The 16,507-nt window shown below is 41.0% G+C and overlaps 1 long non-coding RNA gene across 1 annotated transcript in view; it reads right to left on the bottom strand.

Annotated features, from left to right (window-relative positions):
- Positions 1-561: 561 nt before the first annotated feature.
- LOC149798766 (uncharacterized) overlaps positions 562-16,507 on the bottom strand; it is a 59,183-nt gene continuing 43,237 nt past the window's right edge. The window contains exon 2 of the long non-coding RNA XR_016421026.1: positions 562-4,671. This is a non-coding gene — a long non-coding RNA (uncharacterized LOC149798766). The remainder of the gene's footprint in view (positions 4,672-16,507) is intronic.

The raw sequence follows: 16,507 nt of genomic DNA, 5'->3' as shown, positions 1-16,507 counted from the left end.
CTGAAATTTCGACTGAATTCTAACCTGGAATTATATTTTTGTGATTCAGCAAAAGACTGTTGACACATCAACACTTCAGTAGTTACTACAGTACTACAGACAGGTCAGCGAATTCAATTTAGGGATATTTTCTGGACTTTCACTGAATTTTATTCAGGATTTTAAAGTACTAGGACTTGTGTCTGTAATTCCTGGATTGTTTTGGGATTTAATTCGACATACAGTTAGTTGTTATTCTCATTTCCAATTTGTATTCTAGGGAAATATATATTTTTATTAATTTTTACAAAGCTTGTTGCTTTCACACCTTTCTGTTACTTATTTTAAGAGCATAGACTCGTAATAGTACTGCTCATGCAGTTTAGATTATATCCTTCCGAAAAAGAAGAAAGGAGGAGGAGGAGAAATGGAGTTTGCAATACCCAATAGCCACGATCTAAAATATTTTATGATTAATTTTAAATATAGGAAAGTTTATCCAGAGAAGGAATATTGTATCTCTATCCTTCTTAACCTTATTATCGATCAGGACATCGCAATTAATGAACTAAAATGAAAAAATGGATTCTAACATTTTAATTCGTAACATGATAGAATTGGCCCGAGGGTGTGACCCTTAAGCATGATACATGATTTCCTGTGGCCGTGGCCCTTAAAGCAGAATATATAGCGAAGCCAACTCCGTAGAAGCATGATTAAACTGGCAAACGTGCTCTTTGCATGATTGGTGTGAACGAAATCATTGTTTATAAAATGCATGGTAAATATATGAACATCGCTACACCATTTATGCTGAGGAATCTATACTGTAAAACTGTTCTCAAACGTCAAGTCCCGTAATACTTTAATAATATTAGTCTCAAAAATGCCTTTATGGATCCAAGCATTTTCTTTGACGTGCAAAAATCAGGAAGTCGAGCAGAAACCAACATACAAATAATGGGCGAACACCAACTCATCGTGTATTAAATGAATTTGTTCAAACGTATGTAGTTCGGATCCCAACCTTCATATCAGTTATTGTAATGAAACGGTAAAACAATGATCTGCTGTAAATTAAGATTTCTGTCATGATATACACGATGCATGAGCTTCATCCCTCACAAACATATATTCGCTTCAGAAGCAATACACATAGAATCCATCGTAAATTTCGCCTGTGACAAATCTGCATGTGTTTTCCTTCCACTTAGTTGTAGTAAGGAATACATGATACATAGATTTATGAAGGGTACTTGAACCGATGAGATCTAAATACGGTGTGTGATGCTGGAAGCTTCATTTAGAAATCAATATGACCATGTATGTGTTACATGTGGCTGCCGGTTAGGCTCTGGCGTCACAATAAATCTATCAGTTATAACACTGACGTTAGAATATTTATTTCATACTGCGTGACATACGGTTCCCTGTAGAGCAAAGACAGCCTCAACCAACTCCGGGCAGAATCTATTAACTCAAAAATTGTCTTCAGAATTCCTGAACATACAACGAATGAAATAATCAGTAAAATGACGTAGTAAACTAAGGTAGGGTTCATGGTGCCTAATTTTGCTAAAAGTAAAACCTTTTGAAATATTATAGTTTGCAAGTAAGTTTGTTTGCTAAATTATACTGTATATTGATCGTCGGTCTTGAAATATTTTGCCAATCCTTAACAGCCATCTTGATTTTCAGGTATCGCACATTATTCTTCAAACACGAACCTTTAACTTGAATGTCTCTGAGTTTCCTCTTCGACTTTAATGATACGTTATCGCCAAACGTTTTTTTCTCAACGGTACCTCATCGTAAATTTAAAACGTCTCCATTTATCCGTCATATCATCTGCCTATTCTTTTTAAATTGTAATTTTGTTGAACTAATCATCTTTATATAGCCTGTGTTATATAAATCAGGAAAAATTATTTATTAGATCATATGTTTCAAAAATTTAAATTTGAACCATAACAGTTGAAATTATATGACCCTCTACTTTCAAATTTGGAACCGAAATAATAACAGTTATAATCACTACGACGTAGGGACACCGAGTTCACAAAATCACTAAGATGTAGGGAAAGAGAATTCACTCAATCACTACGACGTTGGGACACAAGAGAATCTATGTTGGGGTTTGCACCAAGAAAAGGTAACTCCAGTTGCGGGGTTACATTTTTGTCAACTGCTAGGTCGAGCCTCTTGGGGAGACAAAATAGTTAACCCCGCATTTAGGATTTCCTTGTCTTGGTACAAACACCGATATTGATTATTTTTCTCACCCAAAGTTTTCCAATTCAATTTAAATGACCTACTCTTTGCAATTGAGTTAACAGATTTAAAACACAGTATTATCTATGAGGTATTATTATTGTTTCTCGCTCTGTATAAAGGTCATCAGGTCTTGTATACTTTTATGAAAATCTGAATAATTATTCAAGTAGAATCCAGCTATATATGCCGTTCTTGGAAAACGGGAAAAAATCAAGAAAAAGTTATAACTGTTAGGTGCTGGAGTATTGCGCAACGGGTTTCTCCAGCCTCGTACTTTTTTTTATTCAAAATACAGTACTGTGCATTTATAGGAATATGTTAATGAGGGCAATGGGGCAACCTGTAAACAAGTTCTACGCATGAGAAAATAGAAACATGAAACCATCGGATATTATTACTGTATTATCACATTTAATTGATGGGCGTCATATGAAAGTAACAATTAGTAATTCATACCTTTTATATGGATAACCTTTAACTTTTATCATTTCTAATGTGGAAAAAGTTCTATTCTAGGCAATGGTACGATACATTACGATACGGTGTACAGAGTTACATAGAGTCATAAGTAAGTGTGTAATGACAGTTCAGATTTCTAATTCATCAAAAAATTGGAAATTAATATTTCCTTCCGTGGAAATATGGGAAGTGTTGTTATTATTAGTGCAACGAATGATACGCTGCATTGAAATCTTCTTACGGAATTGCGCGAGGACTGATGAATGAACCACTCTGATTTTTAAGTGCAGGAATTTTCATTTCATTTGTTTACAATGTGTGATTCAAATGGAGCTGTTTGGGAGTGTTTGACAAAGTTTAAAGAAGGCAGGTCTGCTATAAAACATTTCTAATTATTGCGGTCTTTGCGGTAACTCTTGAGAGAGTTTGGAAATTTCATTTTTTTTATTCGATGATGCGTACAGTCTGTGTACCTGGAACAATGGTTTTTTGTTCGTTCCATACAACATCGCCGATTTTATCCTCAGTACATTTTCAGGTCAGCATCTTTAAATGTAGCTAACAGTATCTAATTCGTTTCATACGAAATATTTAAAACTAATTAGGTACTTTTAGTTACATTTAACAGCGCTGACCTGAAAACTTACCAAGTTATGCTACAGATAGGATAAAATTCACAATGCTGCCTGAAACGAACTAAAGTTTCTATCATAATACCAAATTGCTCGACTTCGTGTGCGTGTGTGTGTCTCTCTCAAAATGTTTTATATGGTATGTTCTCAACGTTGAAGAGACCTTAAGTTACTATATTGGTTTTTGTGTTATATATATCTGTTGTTATTGTTTTGAGTTTAGAACAACCCCGTCAGGCACCGCAGAAAACAACAGGGGTTTAATCTTTTTAAACATAACTTGAGACAACATGACTGAGACAACCAAACTGAGATAGGAAAGGTAAGGTTAGCAATACATCTAGATTTCTCTGTCACATGGGTGAGGAAAAGCTCACGCAATCACTACGACGTAGTGACACAAAATTCACTCAATCACTACGACGTAGTGACAAAAAATTCACTCAATCACTACGAGGTAGTGACAAAAAATTCACTCAGTCACTACGACTTACTGCTACATTGTTCACTGAATCACTACGACGTAGTGATATAATGTTCACTGAATCACTACGACGTATTTACACAATGTTCACTGAATCACTACGACGTATTTACACAATGTTCACTCAATCACTACGACGTAGCGACACAAAATTCACTCAATCACTACGACGTAGCGACACAAAATTTGCTTCGATTCAGGGGCACAAAGTTTGCTCAACCACAAGGACGTAGGAAGACAAAGTTCGCTCAATCAGGGTCATTATGTTTACGTTGTGGCTCAAAACAACAATCGTTATCGTCTAGTATGGGAATATAAATCATACTGGCAGTCACCATTGCTTTCCCATTCGTATTAAAATATCAGACTATATATTACAACAGCTCATTTCTCGTAGACGTTAATAAAACCCATGAATTTATGCATGTACATTTGAAAGCATATCTTAGATGGATTTGTCACAAAGTGTCAGTTATAACTGAGATCTCATCAGCTCTTAAATCCGATAAGATCACGTGTTTCAAACTTCAAATAACAGTTTTAACCTCATGTACATCTCTGAAAACAGGGCTGTAAACCCTCATGTTCGTCTGTCCGTCTGTGCATCATGGATTGTCACCTGAAATGGCAATGGTCACATCCGCATCTGATGATAAACCGGTAGCTTGCGTAAACATTTGCCCCATCTTTGCAGCGCAAGCGTACTGCTTTCAAGACCGACACCAAATCTCTGCAGCATTTGCACTTGTACTTAAACGGTTTGTGAAGTACCGGACCAAACGAAATCGTGGGGACCGTGCGAGACTTCGAACAATATCCTTCACACTTCGACATCAGAACGTTCTGCAAGACAAAATCAGACAAGCTGCATTTAGTTGGTTGATTTAAAACATATGCTTACTATATTCTAATAAGGAAAGCAACAACAATAACAAAGAAAACTGCATTGATTGTTTAAGTGAAAAGCAGCCGTCCGTGACTGTTGCTTATGGTTATAGTAAAATGTCTGTTGACTGTGTCATGTTGTATTTTATCAATTCGTTCTTAATTTCATATTTTACGCGTAGAATATTCTTCCTTGAGGATGTGAAAATGTCATTTACCAACTTCTATTACAATATATAAGTCACATATTAAAAGTGATGTTTGTGTACATTTTAGCACTCGTGATAATTTTTTAAATAGCTCAGTAACATAATAACATAGAATCAGTAACACAATAAAACAGAATCAGTAACATAATAAAATAGAATCAGTAACATAGTAAAAAAAATCAGTAACATAATAACATAGAATCAGTAACGTAATAAAATAGAATCGGTAACATAATAAAATAGAATCAGTAACATAATAAAAAAATCAGTAACATGATAAAATAGAATCGGTAACAAAATAAAATAGAATTAGTAACATAATGAAATAGAATCAGTAACATAAAAGCTCATATAAATAGCCCATATATAGCGTAAATTGCTTATATACACGAGACAATGATGAAAGATTTGAAAATTGCAACCACGGGATGGTATATTCCACACCACACACCATTCTTAGACGAATGTCTTGTTTCATTTGAAAGGGCCGTACTTTAAAAGACGAATATAAATAGAACACCATAAGTAGTAAGGTGGGGCACTAGAGCCTCAATGGGAATTAGCATTACAGAGACCCCTGGGCAAATATAGCCTCAATGGAAATTTAACATGGAGAAAAATCGTGGGCAAATATAGCCTCAAGGGGAATTTAACATGGGAAATAGTCTTGGGCCACTATAGCCTCAAAGGGAATTGAATATGGGAAAAAAGTCTTGGGCCACTATAGCCTCAAGGGAATTGAACATAGGATTTTTTTTTTTTTTTTTAAATTTTTTTAAATTTAAATTTAAATTTAAAAAAGGGGTAGGCAATTGAAAGGCTATCTCTTTTCGAGAAATATGGCTGGCCCTGAAAAGGGCCTTTGGGTTTTCTTCTTCTTCTTCTTCTTCTTCTGCTTCTAATTTCTTCTTTATCTCCACCAAGTTCTTATTTTATCTCCTACACTCTTTCTCTTCTTCTCTTTCTTTTTTTTCTCCTGCTCTTCTTTCTTCTTCTCTTCCTCCTCTTCTTTCTTTCTCTTCTCATTTTCTTCTTCTTTTTCAATTTTTTCGTTCCATTTGCTTATTCTTATTCTTTCCTCTTCATCCTCCTTCTCCTCCTTTATCTCTTTCATGACACCACTTATCTTGTCCTTTACCTTTCTCAAGTTATTAATTTACATCTTTACACGAAGGGGACTATAGGAATAATGGTCTTCAACGAGTCTTATTAACATCTGTTCCATCATTCCTAAGCTGTCTAAAACGTCTTGCAATGTTTGTATTTTGTCCATTTGGTTAGAAGCCATCTTCTTTGTAGAATGGTTTGAACGACGAATACTGTGGGTTCTTATAGTGAAAGCGCGGACGTGAAGGAAAACATCCCCCTAAAACATAAAATTGATCTTACCTAGATCATGACCAAAGAAACAGCAACGCGCGGACGTGAAGGAAAACATCCCCCTACTTTTCTCATTTCATATAATAAAACCCAAACTTTACTCTCCACCTACTCTAAGAAACCCATAATCTACTATTCACACAAACTTACGTGAACAGTTACTAACACAAACACACAAACACATACACTCCCACTATTAATAAAGAGTTAGTGTTTATATTCACACTACTCTACCTACACACATTGGCAAATCGATCGTTATTTCTTTTCTAGAGTATTGGGTAGCCCTGAAAAGGGCTGGGGTTTTTTTTTGGAACTTCATGGACACCTGGTTAATGGTGACACCTTCCAGGCCTGGCGCCACATACACATCTTGTCCCCCAGTTACTTTTTACCTTTTTGGGGGAGAGAGCAGAGGCAGGATATGTGGCTTCAGAATCCCAATTTTCGGTTTCTGGGATTCTGAAATTTTTTCTTCTTCTCTCCTTTTCCTCCTCCTCTTCTTTGTATCTTCTCTCCTCCTCTTTGTATCTTCTTTCCTCTTCTTCTTTATATCTTCTCTTCTCTTCTTTATTTCTTCTTTCCTCCTCCTCTCTCATCCCTCCGTCTTCCACAATGGCTTCCGCGGCCAGTTCATTCCACAGGCGCCTGGCATATTCCAGATGCACATGAAGTTCCAACAGTTTAGACAGTCTCGTGTTCATTTTTGGTGTTGATCAATCAACAACGGTAGCTAGACTGCCCAGCGAGTTTCAATTTATAGTGAAAGCGCGGACGTGAAGGAAAACATCCCCCTAAGAAACATAAAATTGATCTTACCTAGATCATGACCAAATGAAACAACGCGCGGACCTAAAAGAAACACTCACTCACTTTTTTTATGCTACCCATCACTATTTTAAAATTTTTTATAAATCACTTCAATAGACTATTTACATACGCAAAGCAATCCAATCTAATCCCAAATCTACACCTCAAACACCAAAAAAAAGACATCATTTTAATCTACTATCCATACCAACTTACTTAAGCACTTACAAACACAAACACACAAACACATACCCTCACATTTTTCAAAAAAAGAGTTAGTGTTTATTTTCACACTACTCTACCTACACACATTGGCAAATCGATCGTTATTTCTTTTCTAGAGTATTGGGGTAGCCCTGAAAAGGGCTGTTTTTTTTTTTGTTTGCTATGGCATTCTTTTTTTAGTTTCTAAGAATGCGATGTCCTCTGAGGATAGACTTTCTGGCGATAGGTCTGCTTCTTCGGAAAGAGAAGAAAAACTCTTTGGTGTCGATACGACAATCGACAAAGCCTCTGTCAGCTTCAGGTTGCTGCTGCTGTTGTTGTTGTTGTTGTTGTTGCTGCTGTTGCTGCTGTCTCTGAAGTCTGTACTTCTCTGTCCATTCTTCTTTTTCCCTGTTCATTTCTTCTCTGAAGAGCTCTTCTATCAGGTCTTCAGTGATTTTTAACATTCTCACATTCTCTATTTCTTCTGGCTTCGGTATCAGACTGTGTCTGACCCTATGCAAATTCACGTAGGCTTCGTTGAGCTTAGCTAGTTTGGAGCACATCTTCGTAGCAGGATGAGTCGACAATGGATGGTTAGACTGGAAACAACCCCGGTTCTTAAAGTCAAAGCGCGGACGTGAAGGAAAACATCCCCCACACGGTTTTCGAGCCGCAACGTTCAGTGAGTGTCATGCGAGGGATAGTAAGAAATGAAAGAGCATCAATCCAACATTCTTATAGCTAAACAAACCACAAAGGCATTTTTTTCAAAACACAACATTTTTTATTCAAAAATCACTTAACACTAAACAACAACTCTAACATTTTTAACAATAATCCAACATGATAACATCAAACAATTTTTTTCAAAACACAACATTTTTTCTACAGTCTCCTCACATTCCATCTTTAAAGTTTCTCCACTAGGTAAAGAGGGATAACAGTCTTCCATGGTTTCTAGTAATCTAGGATGACTTCTCTCAAACTGTTGATTTCTATGGTATTATCGAATTCTGCATACAGGATGACGTTCACCGTTTCATCAGGGTCTCGGTCTTTAAACTGAATTTCCACACGAATCTGGCCGGATTTTATAGGGTGGAAATGTCCCTCGTCGCTGCCTTGGTCTGGAGTGAAATCAAAAGCCCACAAAGCATAGCCTCCTGCATAATCCTCGTACGTAATACCGTGACTGGTATTGGTTCCTAACTGTCCGGTGGCTTCGTACAGGGACAAGTACGATCTCAAGTAATTTTTCTTGGTAAAGTCAGGTTCGAAAGGTCGGGTACACAAGGTTTTGCCATCGCGACTGACTTCGATTTTGGACACGCCAAAGTGTTGAAAGTAGAAAGGATTTTTTTTTCGGCAGCTCCGTTGAAGGCTGTATTCTCGACGATACCAACGATCAAACGTTTTGGTAACTGTCCTTGGAACAGATGATCTTCGATCATGGATCGCTGTCCCTTGGGAATGGTGAAGGTTTTCATTTCCACGCGTCGTATGGGATACTTGGCGGTCGTTCTGCTCAACGTCTGATTGATGTCGTTTCCCACTTTAGGTAACACTTCCACACGGCGTACGTAGAGTCTGGCTTCTAGGATTTTGGTTTTGTAACCGTCACTATCAGCCAATAAATGGAAAGCGGTACTGCTACGATTCAGTCTCAGGCGGACATCCACCCCGTTCAGCAAATACTTTTCTTGCAACCACATGTCCAAATGCGAACGATCCATCAGTTCTAAACTTGTGTCGACTCCCGTGATTCTCTTTCTTCGTTCTACAAATCCATCATTGTTGTCTTTCTTTTCATCAGTTTCCAATATTTCAAACTTGGTAGGTTCGTCAGCTTCCCATACCACACAGGCATTGAGATGAGTGTTCTTGGCATCTATTCCGTACGTCAAGAGATTTTCCAGGTAGGCACGATAAGGGGTAAGTATCCATGCTGCTACTGACCAGTTTGTTATTCAAGTACAAGTCCACTCCACTGAACAAGGAATGCATGAAATTGTTGACGGGAGCTACTGCTTCATCGTCTATAGCACCTCCAGTCTTATCTAGAATTTTGACTTTCAGGTACAAGTAACTGCTATTCAGATCGATGTAATCTTCGGGTTGTCCTTTGATTTCAAACTCGATGGGAGCGGAATCCGTCAGTGAGGAGACGGGGTGAAATTTCACCCACTGGGATTCTTGCATGGTCATCATGGTAGGGGGCATGGCAAACAGATCCAATTCCGAATTGGAACAAGCGCAAGACTCTCGGTGCATCATTTTTTTGTTCTTTCTCAATAATCGAAAACGTCTAAGTCTCGAACGGTTCTTCTTTTCTTGGCCTTTCTCGCTTGAAGTCTGGTGAAAGGGTGTTTTCTTCGTCGTCTCTTTCTGCCTTGTCCTTGCTGAATGCCTGACTCGGTAGCGTGCAGGGCATTTATAGGTGTTTCTCGGTGACCCAAAATGTCTTTGCCCGTTTGCAGCAAGACATTTTTGCCTGCCCTCATGAAGGCTTCTTTAGGGTTTTGTTTGTCGATGATGACATTTTGGAGAAATTCTTTGCCTTGCGTCAGTGCCGCATCTTTCAAGGCGTGCAATCCGCGTGTCACCATCGGTTTCAACACTGGGGCCACCGAACGAAAGGCCGATTTTAACATGTCTCCTAAACCGTGTCCTCGCTGTCGAGCAACCCCTCGGTACACTGGATACATGACTTACTTACGAGTCGTGAGAGAACCGTTTTCGAAAATGGAGTTTCACCGTGACTTTTCCTTTGGTGAATGGAATATTTTGTCCCAAATCTCCTTTTATAGTAATGTTGACCGTGTCCAAATACGACTTGCTGACCGGCAAATAGTGAGGATGGACAAATTCGCGGTGGACGTGGTAAGTGTTTCCACCTTCCTCGTCAGTGTTCGTGACAGAATCTACTTTGAAAGGAATGACACGCAGTAACGGTACGGAGGTGTGTCCCACCACGTTGTACTCCACCACATCGGAATACACAAACATCAAATTCAGTCCTTGGTTCAGTTCTACCGGGGTACGAAATAACTTGCTAAAAGACTCGTTGTCGTAAACGATGGGTAATTCGTTTTTCTTGATCATGGTCTTTCTCATGTCCATGTCTCCGCCCAACATGTCATACAATTCAGGACAAAATAAAATGGACATGATTTTACTCCGTTCAAATTTCATCAAGAAGCGACGAGCTGTTTTGTGGTACTCCATGGTGACATTTTTGTTGACATGCTCCAAAGCTTTCAGAAACACGACATTAAACCTGGAGGCTATGGTGCTGACCAAATGTTGACCACTAAAATAATAGCCTGGGGGAATGAACAAGTGATAGGTGGTGTACTTTTGATTTTGTGTACGGGTTTTCTTGTCATATTTGACATTGCTATCCATCCGCTGTTGCATTTGCTCGTCATGAACTTCCACATCAAAAAAATTTTGATTGGGAAGGACATTGAGGACTTGGGTCGGGTGAATCATTTCTACTAAAGCCACTTCCCCATGGGCTTCGTGATCTAACTGGATGGCTTGAGGTAATTTGGCCGTGTAACAGCACAACGTGTTCTTGGGAAACACCTCCATGGAACTGTCACTGGGTAAGGTTAAGTAAAATTGGTTTTGGTGACTCATAATTCCAGAGTTCTGTGGCTGTCCGAGGGGTTAGTGGACGTCAGAGGCGTGTCTCCGCCCAAAATGGGGTTCTGGTTGTGGTTGGAGTGGTGACTGGCACTGGCACTGGACACAAGGTTCCCGTGGTTCCCGTTCGAGGTGAATTTCAGGGAGGGATTAGGAAGCAGGTAACCGATGCAACTGCTCAATAAAATGGTCCACAATTGTTTGTCTCCTTGTTGCAAACTCAAATTGGCGATGGCTGCCCCGATGACACAATACACCACGAAGATTTGGCAGAAAAAGACGATTTGCGTTTTAGGCACACGTTCTCCACACCACACCCACAAGGGTTGTTTTTGTAAATCTTGCACAGAAGAACTGGGTGAAGGAGGAGTGGTCAACGTAGCTGCGTCTGATGTGTGAAAGGGCATGATGGTCACTTCTTTTTATAGTCGATGACTTGCGAAGCGTCGATCCAAGAATCAAAACTGGGTGGATATCCTTTCCAACGTACTTTGACTTCTTTGACACGTCGTTTGCCCACTTTACGGGTTCTGCGTTCGAGAATGCTTTCGATGTCGTACACGTCGTCTTCTTTTTTAGTGACACGTTGTAACTCGGGCAAATAAAACGTTCCTTTGAGCACTTCTCCGTTCATGTCTTCCAATTTATAGACGGCAGGATGACGGCCATGCACTCGTCCAGTGACGCGAAACAGTTCGGTCGTCCAGTTAGGTAAGTAACCTTTGTCAAAAGTGCGTTTGGTTTTGCCAATGCGCACCCAATCTCCTACGGCCAACTCTCCACTTTTCTTGGGGACAGCCCTCGTCGGGGACGTACCAAACAGACGCTCGAACACCAGCACTTCGTTGTCGGGAGTCACGTCTTGCGGGACACGTCCGATGCTTCGATGGTAAGATTGGTTGTACTCTTGCACCAGGTGCGGTAAGATGTCGATGTACTTCAGAGTGTGGTGATGCGTAAAATATTTCCACATGCGTTCTTTCAAAGTGCGTTGAAAACGTTCCACGATGCTGGCTTTGGTTTCAGGATTCTCGGTGGTAAAAAAATGAATGTCACGTTTCTTTAATTCTTTTTGGAAAGCTTGGTTCAGAAATTCGGTGCCTTTGTCCGTTTGCCATCGAAGAGGGTGACGACCGCTTTGTTTCAACACTCGTTGCAGGGCTCGCACTAACTCGCTGCTGGATTTGGAAGTCAAGGGCACGACCCAGGCAAATTTGGAAAAGACGTCGATGACACAAAACAAATATTTGTAGCCGCGATTGTAGCTGGCCAAATGAGAGACATCGGCTAAATCGGCTTGCCATTGATGATCGATGCCTTCCACTCGGGTGCAACTTCTGGCAAACTTGCGTCGAATGGGTTTGTGTAAAGTGTAGGTAGCTTGTTCTTGTAACCATCGTTGCACTTGAGGTAAACTGAGACTTTTCAGTCGCGTTTTGGCAGCACGATACAATTTTTGAACTCCTGCGTAACCTGCAGGATGCGAGGGATCGTAGTAAATGCTGGCTAAGACTTTTTCCATTTTTTTGTGTTGATTGGTGTGTTAATAAGGCACCCACTCTTGGAAGAGGCTACTCTTTTTCTCTTGGGGTATTTTTTTGGATTGCAATGCTTTGCGTGTGCGACCGGCAATAGGTGTTGAAGAGGAGGAGGATGTCTGAGCGGGGGATATCGGTTCTTGTTTCACTTCTGTCTTCACTTCTGTCTTCACTTTCTTTTTCTCTTGTGATGAAGAAGGGGTGGCCATCATCTTTTTAATCCATCCAATTCTGGAGGTAGGTGGTGTTGTTAACTTGCGTACTTTTTCGGGTGGAGTTTGAAACCCTTCTTCTTCTTCTTCTTTTTCTGTCTTGGTCACGGGTACTGGTGGTACTGGTACTGGTGATGGTGCTGGACTTTTCATCAAGCTCTTAAAATCTTTCAGAGTGGGTAGAGCTGTTTCGTCTAAAGCTTTCTGGTGAAAGAGTTGCAGTCGTTGCAAGAGTTGACCGTACTTCTGCGATTTTTCTGTTTCGGACAAATCTTGGCGATCCATTAAGGACTGCAATTCGTGTTGTAACTGGGACATCTCGCTCAAATGGGGATTGGGAGGTAAATGCGGGGTGCGTTGTTCTTGCCACCGATGGTATTCCATCCATCGTTTGTAAGGCACTAAAGCTAGTTTTCGTCCTTCCATGGGGTTGTCAGGGGTCGATTCTGAGATCTTGGGACTTCCGAAGGCCTTTTTATCTTGCTCCCACCAGTCCTCCCAACATGGTTCCCAAGACTCCTTTCAGTAAGGGGCCTAACAAGAGAGGCAAAATGCCTCCACGTTGGACCAACATCTTCTTCTTTTGACGAATGGGAATTTTCTTTTGAACCATTTGGCGAAGAACGTGACGATGTTTGCCTAAGCATTGTTTCTGGTGTTTGGACAAAGGGATCGTGCCTTTCAAAACGTTCAAACAACATTCGCACACGGTATCGATGACCTCTTTGGAGGCCGTTTGAATGAGTTTTTTTCGTAGGGGTGGAGAAGCTTTGGACAGGACAGATAACATGTCCCCATGTTTGACTAAACGAGGAGGCAGTCCTTTCTTTTTCTTTCCTTGGGGTTTTCTGGAGGGTGACATCTCTGAGTCTTCAGGAGCACCAAAAAACACTGATACCCGACTTGGTCACAGGCCTTTTTTATACTGGAACGCGTCGCCACTGATTGTCTTTACGTCGTTTCAACTTCATGACAGGCATGACACGTCGTGCAGGGGTACGTAACGGACTAAATCGAGCGAGTTCTTGCTTGGACAAATCCAGTAAACTTTGTAACATGCCCGATCTTTCTTGGACTTTGATTTTGGGAGAAGGTACTTTGTGAGCAGCAGCCACTGCCACTAAATTGGAGGGTCCTGCCACTGGGGAAGTTGTTTTGGGGGTCATCGACGGAGATGTTCTTGGTGTAATCAACGTCTCCAAGTACTCTTCAGTTCTGGGTGTCATTAACGGAGAAGTGGATGAACGTGAGGCTGCCGGAGACGCAGTCACTGCCGTGGCAGATCGTGGTTTGCGAGTGTAAGGTTGCGTCCTGGCCGAAGTGCCTCTCTTGCGACTAGTTTTCTTCTGTGGACTTTTCTTTTTCTGGGGACTTTTTCTCTGTTTCTTTTTCTGGGGGCTTCTTTTCTTTTTCCGGGGTGGTGGTGTCTGGTCAGAGGAGGGTCCTGCCACTGGAGAAGTTCTCCTTGGGGACCTGGTCTTTTTCTTCTTCTTGGGGCTTCGTTGGACATTTGTCTTGGGGATAACTTTGGGGGCATTAGGATCCCATCTTAAAAGTGAGCGAATGATGACCCCTCCTAGAGTACCGCTCCCTCCAGGTTTCAAAATGATTTGTTTTTTGGTTTGAGTGTCGATGCGGGGATCGGCCAGTTGGACCAAAGCGACTTTGTTTCGATCGAAAAAGCGTTTGGTTTGATGAGGAATCTGAATGATTCCTTGGAGTAATTGACGTGCCGTCACCGTGAACCATCGTAAGACTTCTTTGAGACTAGCTTCTAAGACACGAGCTCGTGTTTGTGGATTTTTTCTCGACTGATGCCATGAAGGCACGAATCAATTTGACAGGAAGATGCGACTGAAGGGACGTCATGTTCACACTGTGTGAGACAGACGAAAAAGGGTCTGAGGTTTTTATAGATTTTTTTATGTGGAGTGAAATGAAGTCGAGGACGGAGACGTGTACAGGACAGGCCCTCCGTCTTGGCACCAGTGGTGGAACAAGTGGGTACGAAATCGCAAATCCTCGGGAGTCGTAGGTTTCAAATCGACGAGTAAATAGGCGTGTGGCGTTTGAGTGGCATCGTCGTACGCCTGAGTCAGCCAAGGCGTTCCTAACTGTTTGGCTAATACTTGCACTTGCGATTTATCTCGAGGGCTTTTAAACAAGACCACGTGATGCGCATTGAGACTGATGGTGCGATGGGCTTTACTTTGTTGAAACAAATTTTGGGTGATGTAAACGACACTGGCATTACGGTGATGCCCTTTGCGCGTGAACCACAGTTTAATTTCTTCTTCGTGTCGTCGAAAATGACCAAATGGGTTTGACGGGAGTCAGAGACGATGCCGTCGTCTTCTTTAGGAATGCCTTCCACAAACACGATGGAATCGCCTTGACTTTCTCGCAAGAGGCTGTACGCCGATTGCCACTCTTTGTAACACCACACGATCCGTTGAGGTGGCCGATCGATCAAATGATGTTTATGTTCGATCAAACGTTTGACGAATTCGGTTTTGCCTGAACCGCTAGGTCCAGCAATGAGCATGTTAAAGGGATGGCGAAGATACAAAGCCTCCCAACTGGCACGATCTAAGTGTTCGTCGATGACTTTGACAGGAGAGGAAGAGGGAGCAGAGACAGTAGAGGTAGCCATTGTGTGAGAAATGTCACTTGTGACACGAAAAAACAAACAAGACAAGAGTTTATATACTTTTTCAGAACACGTTTATTGAATGTTTTTTTTTCAAACATGAATACGAAAGACAAAAATACATAAAAGCCAAAGACTTAAGTACAAGAAGAAAAGGCACATGATAACCATGAACGTGGAATAAACACAAGTGTCTGTACAACATGTTTTGGGTAAAGTTCTAACCAGTTCTATAGTTGGGGGTAAGGTCACACAAGTGTTCTCCCGAAAGGGTCTTTCAGGCCTGTCCACGACAGTCCCGTCCTGGGTGACGGGTTCTTCTGGCACCGTCACTAACACGGGTTGAAAAGTAACTTTTTTCCTTGAATAACTTTCGTGCATACTGGGCCACCTCTTGGGTCCAAACCAATCTGGTTTCTTCTTCGTCAACGACATGGTAAGTTACTTCAATGAACAATGAACTATCGATCTTGCCTAGGGTTCCTTTTAATATACAGACCAGATGTCAGGGTGATGTTGAATCGGGTGATGGATGTAAATGCAACTGTCCGTGTCAAAGTACAGGACGCGTTCCCCTAACAGTTCTAAAGCTTCGTACAATTTTAAGCGAGCATGGGCTGTCACGTAAGCCGCAATGATGACATTTCCAAAAGGGTCGTCTTGTACAAAGTCCAGATCTTCTTCGTAACTGACCAAGATCAAATCCTCTCGAACGACGTCCACGTGTTTCATGTATTTGGTTTTGTCGTGAATCATCTGGAAGTAGCGGGAAGGTTCTGTCAAATATTCCGTCTTGGGTAAACACGGTCGTTGTGCCATTTTACCCCACAAGCAATTTAACATCACTTTGGCAAACGATCGCCTGCCTTCGTTTTTTTCGATGTGGTCTAAAGAGATGCCTTCTTGTTCGTAGTATTTCTCTTTGAATTGTATTTGGTCTTCGGGAGTGTGACACCAGGAAGGATAGCCGCTGGCTTCTTGTTTCAGTTTCAAAAAGGCATCCACGTAGTCGGCGAAAATGCCTTTCTGAGTAGGGTCAACCTTGTGGTACTGTTGTGTCTTGGGAAAGTGGCAAATTTCGTACACTTCTAACAGTTGGTATCCCATGTCCAGAGCTTTGAACAATTCCACGCTGACCCA

Source organism: Sinohyriopsis cumingii, chromosome 5 (genome assembly GCF_028554795.1).
Source record: "Sinohyriopsis cumingii isolate HCF-2022 chromosome 5, ASM2855479v2, whole genome shotgun sequence".
NCBI classification, from domain to species: Eukaryota; Metazoa; Mollusca; class Bivalvia; order Unionida; family Unionidae; genus Sinohyriopsis; species Sinohyriopsis cumingii.
This window is presented reverse-complemented; position numbering and strand designations above follow the sequence as displayed.